The sequence below is a fragment of the Condylura cristata genome, unplaced genomic scaffold (genome assembly GCF_000260355.1).
Source record: "Condylura cristata isolate star-nosed mole 26May11 unplaced genomic scaffold, ConCri1.0 scaffold00033, whole genome shotgun sequence".
In the NCBI taxonomy this organism is placed as follows: domain Eukaryota; kingdom Metazoa; phylum Chordata; class Mammalia; order Eulipotyphla; family Talpidae; genus Condylura; species Condylura cristata.
In genome coordinates, this window is record NW_004567134.1 from 4,799,813 (window position 1) to 4,806,611 (window position 6,799).

The window sequence follows — 6,799 nt, forward strand, 5'->3', positions numbered from 1 at the left end:
GGGAGAGGTGAGAGAAACGGAGGCTGATGGGGCGGCTAGAGGGGAGGGGACGCGGGGACCTTGACGGGCACGCGCATTAAAGGAAAACGCTGGCTGGGGAGGTCGGGGGCGAGTTGCCCCAAGACCACGCTGGGGGCGGTGTTCTACCCCCAGCCACTGCACCTCTCGGCTTCACACTTGTCTCCGAGCTTTCCCCAAGTAGTCGCTAGCACTGACCCTTTTGACACTCCAAAACTCGGACACGTGGTGCCCACATGCACCCAAAATGGGAAAACTTCTCATTGGCCTAGAAAGTTCGCCCTCATTGAGCCTGACTTTTCACCCGACTCCGCACGCAACACCCAGGTCCTTTGGCCTTTTAGCTCGCCAAGGCCCACAATGCACACTGGAAGCCTGGAGCTCCAGGCCACTATGCTCTAGGTGTTAGGGATAAAGGTTGGGAGACCATAGCTACCTTACTGCCCAACTGAAGGGTGTGGGAACGAGGACATTCTGTGGGTGACCCAGGGAACACGAGGTTCCCTATAATCTTCACCTTAAATAATAATTAAAAAGCATTAACCTATGATATGCAAACTCTGGCTTCCACAGAGTTTCCCCCGCCTTCACTTCTACCTCTTACAAGCTGATTGTTCTTGTTGCTCTGGTATCTCTCTGATACAGAGACTGGAGCTGTCGCTGAATGTTAGGTGTCCTGCTCAGACAGAGCTGAAAACAATCCTGCCATGTCCAGAGATATTTAGGAAGCCCGAAGAAAGCAGACACTAAGACCTTACCTGATGGGAGCAACGAGATCTGTATGTATGTCTAGAACTAAAATCCTTTTGGCAGATGCCTTCCTGGAGATTTAATTGCAACACCCCTAAAAATTACCAAAAGCATGACTTGAGGTCTAGCCTGTCTGAATCAGTTATACAAAGAAGTGGTGTATTCTTGATTTCACCTTTATGTATCAGGGATTTCATCTTTATGATAACAGGCTCTGTTATCATTAAACCTAAAATACATGTTGAAGGATTTGAAATTAGCATTTCCTGGGACTATCATTTATATAGACATCTGTCTCTCACATGACATAATATAGTGGCAAGAAAAGAGAACCTAAAATGCATCATATTTTTAATATTTTAGAAGATAACCAAAACAGAACATTTCACAGTCTGCCTCAATGCCTGCATTAAAATAGTTTACAAAATGAAACCTTTATATATTAGTATTTTCATTTTACTGATTGTGTTTCAGTGTGTTTTGCAACTATTTGTTGAAGATAGGTGACAGATTCACCATATCCTAGGTCTCTATACTTTTCTACAAATAAACTACTCATGTACCCTTAGGTATCTATCCTATTGGTTTTTCCATGAATATTTTATAACAAAGTGTTTTTCTTTTACAGGAAATATCAAAGCTGTTTTTTTTAGTCCTAGTCATTGGCAGTTAGGGCCCAGGGATGGAACAACAACTTCCAACTTAATAAAAGGATTGGAGGAGCTTTCAAAGTGTTAATGCTGAGACTAGTATATTATAGTAGTTTGTGTTCTATTATGTGCTATTAACTAGTTATAAGAAAGGCAGAATACAAATCATAGTTACCTTTTTCACTGATTCAAGGACTATTTATTGAGTACCAGGCACAGTCTAAGAGGTTGGATTATAACACTGAGTACAAGAAGAAAAACCTCACTTCTTACAAACCTCCCCTTTTGTGTAACTGTGACCCTTCTCTTTGCCTTACACACTTCATCAAATTAATCACCAAATTCTGTTGACTCTGCCCTCAAAAATATATCCTAAAAGTGTCCATTTCCTTTCTCCCACAACTAATAACCTGGCCCAAACCACCATCATCTCTCATTCTATTTCTCTTACTCACTCCTCTATCTCCACTCTCCTACACAACATTCTGGATGACCCTTTAAAATATAGGTTAAAGTATGTCTTTCCTCTTCTTAAAACCACCAGTGGTGTCTCATACTAAAGTAACAAAGTAACAACCAAACTTCCTACAATAATTACATGACCTATCAGCCATCCCCTAGGAAGACCTCTCTCGCTCACCTCACAGTGTGACCCCATGCCATCCTCACCACTTCCTTGTGTCATGGAACACATCAAATGTTTTTTGGTTTCCAGACTTCTGACTTAAAATGTCCTTTCTCTAGAACATCTTTCCCTCCCACCTCTCTTCCAGCACTTTTTTTAGGGGGAGGGGGCCGCGTGGGTAAAGATTTATTTAATTTTGCATACAAGAACTGGAATGTAGGCCAGAGGTGCAGGGTTGAGAAGATTGACCAGAGACAGAGTGGGGCACAGAACAGGTAGATCTACTGAAGCACACTGCTGAAGGGAGCAGTGGGCCAAACAGGACAGGTCTGCTGCACCATTTGGGTCACCTCCCTGGCTGGGGATTGAACTCGTGCCACAGTGGTTGGAGATAGCTTGATAATGCTGAGACTAACCCCTGTGCCACCGGGGAGGCCCTTCCCCAGCACTTTCTGTTGCCCATCTCTGCTTTGGTTTTCTTTATGATCATCATAATAAATCTGACACTATATTTTTGCTAGTTTATTTTCTTCTTCTCTATCCACCCCTTCCGCCCCCTTTCCCTTCTTACTCCACATATAATCACCTTGAGAACAGGATTTTCTTGGCTGGGGTTCATTGCTATATATATTCAGTAAATACTAGTTCAGTGAATGAAATTAACCTCTTTCAGTTGTCGGCATAATAGACATTGTTCTAATTTTGTCAATAATAATAATTAGTGCTTACTGTGTTCTTAATTTGGATCAGGCAGAGTGCTAGCATTTTACATACACTTATAGACTCCCCATAAGGATGGTCTGTCTCATTCAGTCAGCCTCACTGTACTGATAGTACAGAAGTGCAGAGAGATTAAGTTATGTTCACAACCATGCAGTTAGATAATAGCAGAACTGGGACTTGGAATCAGCAGTTGGGCTCTGGAGTCTGTGAACTTCAGGATACTTTAGAATGAGCCCAGGGTTACACATATAGATTGTGCTTGATTTTCTCAGTTCCTCTCCCCTGAGACTCAAACTTGGTCTCCAAAACAAATAACTTACCTTCCTTGAATTTCCTGCTGTAGTCCATCAATCTGTCATCAGGAACTGGCTCTGTCCTTTCCTACACTTCTTATTTCGGCACTTTAATATAGAGCCTACATTTTTTTTCCTCCTGCAATTGGCAGATGGGACTTTTTTGGTAGGGTCCTTCTCATAACTTGTGTTACTGCCAACACAGTCACAGCTAGTTTGCCAGTTTGACTGGAAGGGTGATAGAAAGCACCTCTGGGGAAGGATAGGGGATAGGTAACTGGATTGAACTTTAGCAAAATGGATAATAGTAGTAGAGCCTGTGCTTGTTTAAGCAGCTTCCATTCTTGTTGGGTACCTGATGATCAGGGGTTGTTAAAAGTTTGGGTTACTACCCTCCCCAGAAGAAATGTCTTATTAATTTAAGTTTATCAAAAATTAGCACCCAGAGAGAATGAGATGGAAGACAGTAATCTTTTTGCTTGCAGACTCACTTGAAAGGGATTGTCAGTGCCCTGTACTCTGAAAGCTTTGATTACTTAAGGATAGCACTGTAGGGGAAAGTTGAAGGTTCATACAGCGGAGACCATAGGACCCATTGCCTAGTATGTACTGACACAGAAGCCTTCGCTAATTCCCACTCTCTTTCCCCCTTCCCTCCCCCTCTCCAGCCCTCCCTTCTTCCCTCTCACTGAGGGAAGCTGCCACATTGTGAGCATCCCTATGGAGCAGTCCATGCGGCTGGAAACTGGTCTAAACTGACGTGAATGAGCTCTGAAGCAGAGTTTTCTGCCTTAGCTAAACCTTCAAATGATGCAACTCTGTTCAATATCTTCACTGTAACCTCAGGAAAAATCTTGAGCTGGAAACACAGCTAAGCCATCCTTTAACCTTGCCATAATGTTTGTTGTTTTTAGTCACTAAGTTTTTAGAGTATTTGTCATGCCTCAATACTTGATGAATCTACATAATTTTTACTGACTAATAACTGTTCCTTCAAGTCCTTTGCATATCAAGGGTGCTACTGCTGAGTTATTCCTGCCAGGCAGAGTCTTCCTCCTAAAATGAGCTGTTGTAACTGACCTCCCAGAAATAGAGGGATTTCAGTAGCTGCTGAGTATGATAAAGGGTCTGAAGAGAGCAAGAATTTTGGAATGTAAGAGGGCTTTATTGAGCAGTTGAGCAATAAATGGTAGATGAGATTTTCTGTTGTTGTTACCATTTTTGTACAATAAATTAAAATATTAGAAACTTAGAGAACCTCAGACGGAAACAAAGACAGGAGGAGGGGAAGCCCTGTCCTAATTTGCACCTTTCTTAGCCAGCACAGAGATGCTTTGAAACTGGGCTGTCTGGTTTCATGACCCTGGTTCTACTTCTTTCTTGCTGTGATCCTGAGCAAGTTACTTAACTCCTGGCTGACTCAGATTCCTTGTTAACTAATGGGACTTATTTAAATAGTTAATAACTTAGGTAGGCAGCTTTACCAAGGACACACACAACTAACTGTTTCTTAACTTACGAGTTGCAGAATACCAATAATATACATAAGGTGTGTGTGTATAAATATATTTGTATAGCATATAGACAGTCTATTTTCTATCTGAGTCAAAATTTATAATTTGCATTGAATGAGTTATAAAACTGTTTTGTGAATATTATCAGCAAGCCACTGGATTTTCTTTTTGATTTGTAGACTACATTTTCATTACTGAAATTTTATGGAGGATGACATTGTTACTGCTAAATTATGTGAATAGTTTCAGTCACACTCGTGGTGTAAACATAATACTGATTTCTTTTTAAGCCAACCTAAAACATTTAATTAAGCCATCCACACCACTTAGTTTTCTTCTCTTCCACTAACATGAAGCATTTTTTTTTTTTTAGATTTATTTATTTATTAGTACAGAACTGGGGTACAGGTCAGAGATGCGGAGGGTGAGAGGATTCACCAGAGACAGAGTGAGGTGCAGAACAGGCAGATCCACAAAGTACACTGCTGAGGGGAGCAGCGGACGGGTCAGGAGAGGTCTGCCGCGCAATGTGGTCACTTCCGGGGCAGGCGGGGATCGAACTCATGCGGAAGCGGCTTTAGATTCTCAGTGCTGTGCTTTAACCCGCTACGCCACCAGGGAGGGCCAACATGAAGCATTTTTTAAAAATCTGTTCTCTTTTGTTTCTCTTTCTTTGCTCTCATCCCCTAGTCATAGAATCAGATGGGGCCAGAAAGGGAAAAGGACAGACAGCACCACAGCTTGAGTCTAATCTGTCTTCACTCAGGATTCATACTGTAAGAATGTCATAACCTCTACCTAGGTTGCAGAGGAAACCTCAAGGAAGACTAAAGAGATATAGATGAGGGACCAAGTAGTATCCTGAGCATAACTGCCCCTAAGTAAATAAAAGATAAAAGAGACCTGGGAGATTTGCTTAAACACAATGAGCAGTCATTCTAAAGAAGGCAGTTTAAAGGTAGATGTAAAATCTGTTACTCCCTGAATTTTCCTACTCAGCTTCTACAGACTTTTACTTAAATCGAAAGGAAAGCATACCTATGATTTAAAATTAACAGATATTTGTTCATAAAATCTACTTGACATCATGGGGTCCTGGCTTGGGAGTGGCACAGTGTAACACAAAAAGGAGGAAGTCTGGCCTTGTTGTGGTGGTTGTGTTTGTGTGTGTTGAGGGGGCGGGTAATGCTGTTTTTGCTCAGGAAAGCACTGGCAGCAGAGTTATTATTAGCCATCAGAGGTAGACAGCAAATTCCTTCTGGAATTTCATAGGCTTTAGAGGCTTCAGGACATGTCAGTGCTAATAGGAGCCAGACATAGGAAAGAATCGGCTGTAATCTAAGGCAAAAGGTAGCACACCTGGTCACTCTCAGAGGTGTCAGTGCAGGGGACACTTAAAGAGGTCAAAACTCTTGGCAACAGTGGAAAGTACCTTGCAGATTCCTAGTGACTATCACTCTTTGTTTTAGAATTCATTCAAGTAACCTGCTTGCAGGCCTCCAGTGATGGGAATGCCTACCTTCCCCTGATAGCTGATGTCCCTCTTTGGGCAGTTTGACTTTCTTTATCCCCAGATTGCCTCCCAATTCTTTTCTCATTATACTTTTGGGACTGCAGAACAATACTAACAACTCTTCTGCAAAAAAACCTCTTTCCTTGCTTAAAAATGGCTAACACACCCCATGAAATTCCTCCTCCCCTTACTTCATTTCTCCCTCCAGTGACACTGGTTTATGTTCCCTCACCACTCAAGTCGCTCTCTGCTCTATGTATGCCAATTTATATTTCCCTTAAAACACAGAGGCAGGAGTAGAACACAATATTCCAGGAGGAGTTGGCTTAGCTAAGACCAGAAGGAAGCTGTTTGTCACTTGCTATCTTCATCCCAAGAACCCGTGAATTTGAACACCTACATGTAATATAAATTACACGTTCCCACATGGCGTAGGGAACTCATGGCTTTTCAATGAAACATTATATTTGAGTCAAAGAATTTTTTTTTTTTTAACCAGAAGACCCACAGCCCAGGGAATAGTCTTAGCATATCACTACATACTAAATCTTTACCTTTTAAATTTGCCTGCACCCACTATTCCTCAGGCCTATAGAAAATAAGGTTGTCAACATTAAAGGCCGGTAATAAATCTTACCTCTTTGAGAAACTTTGGTCGGATCACTTAGAAATGTGCATTTAGGAGGGAAAACAAAGGTTTTGATGACATGTCA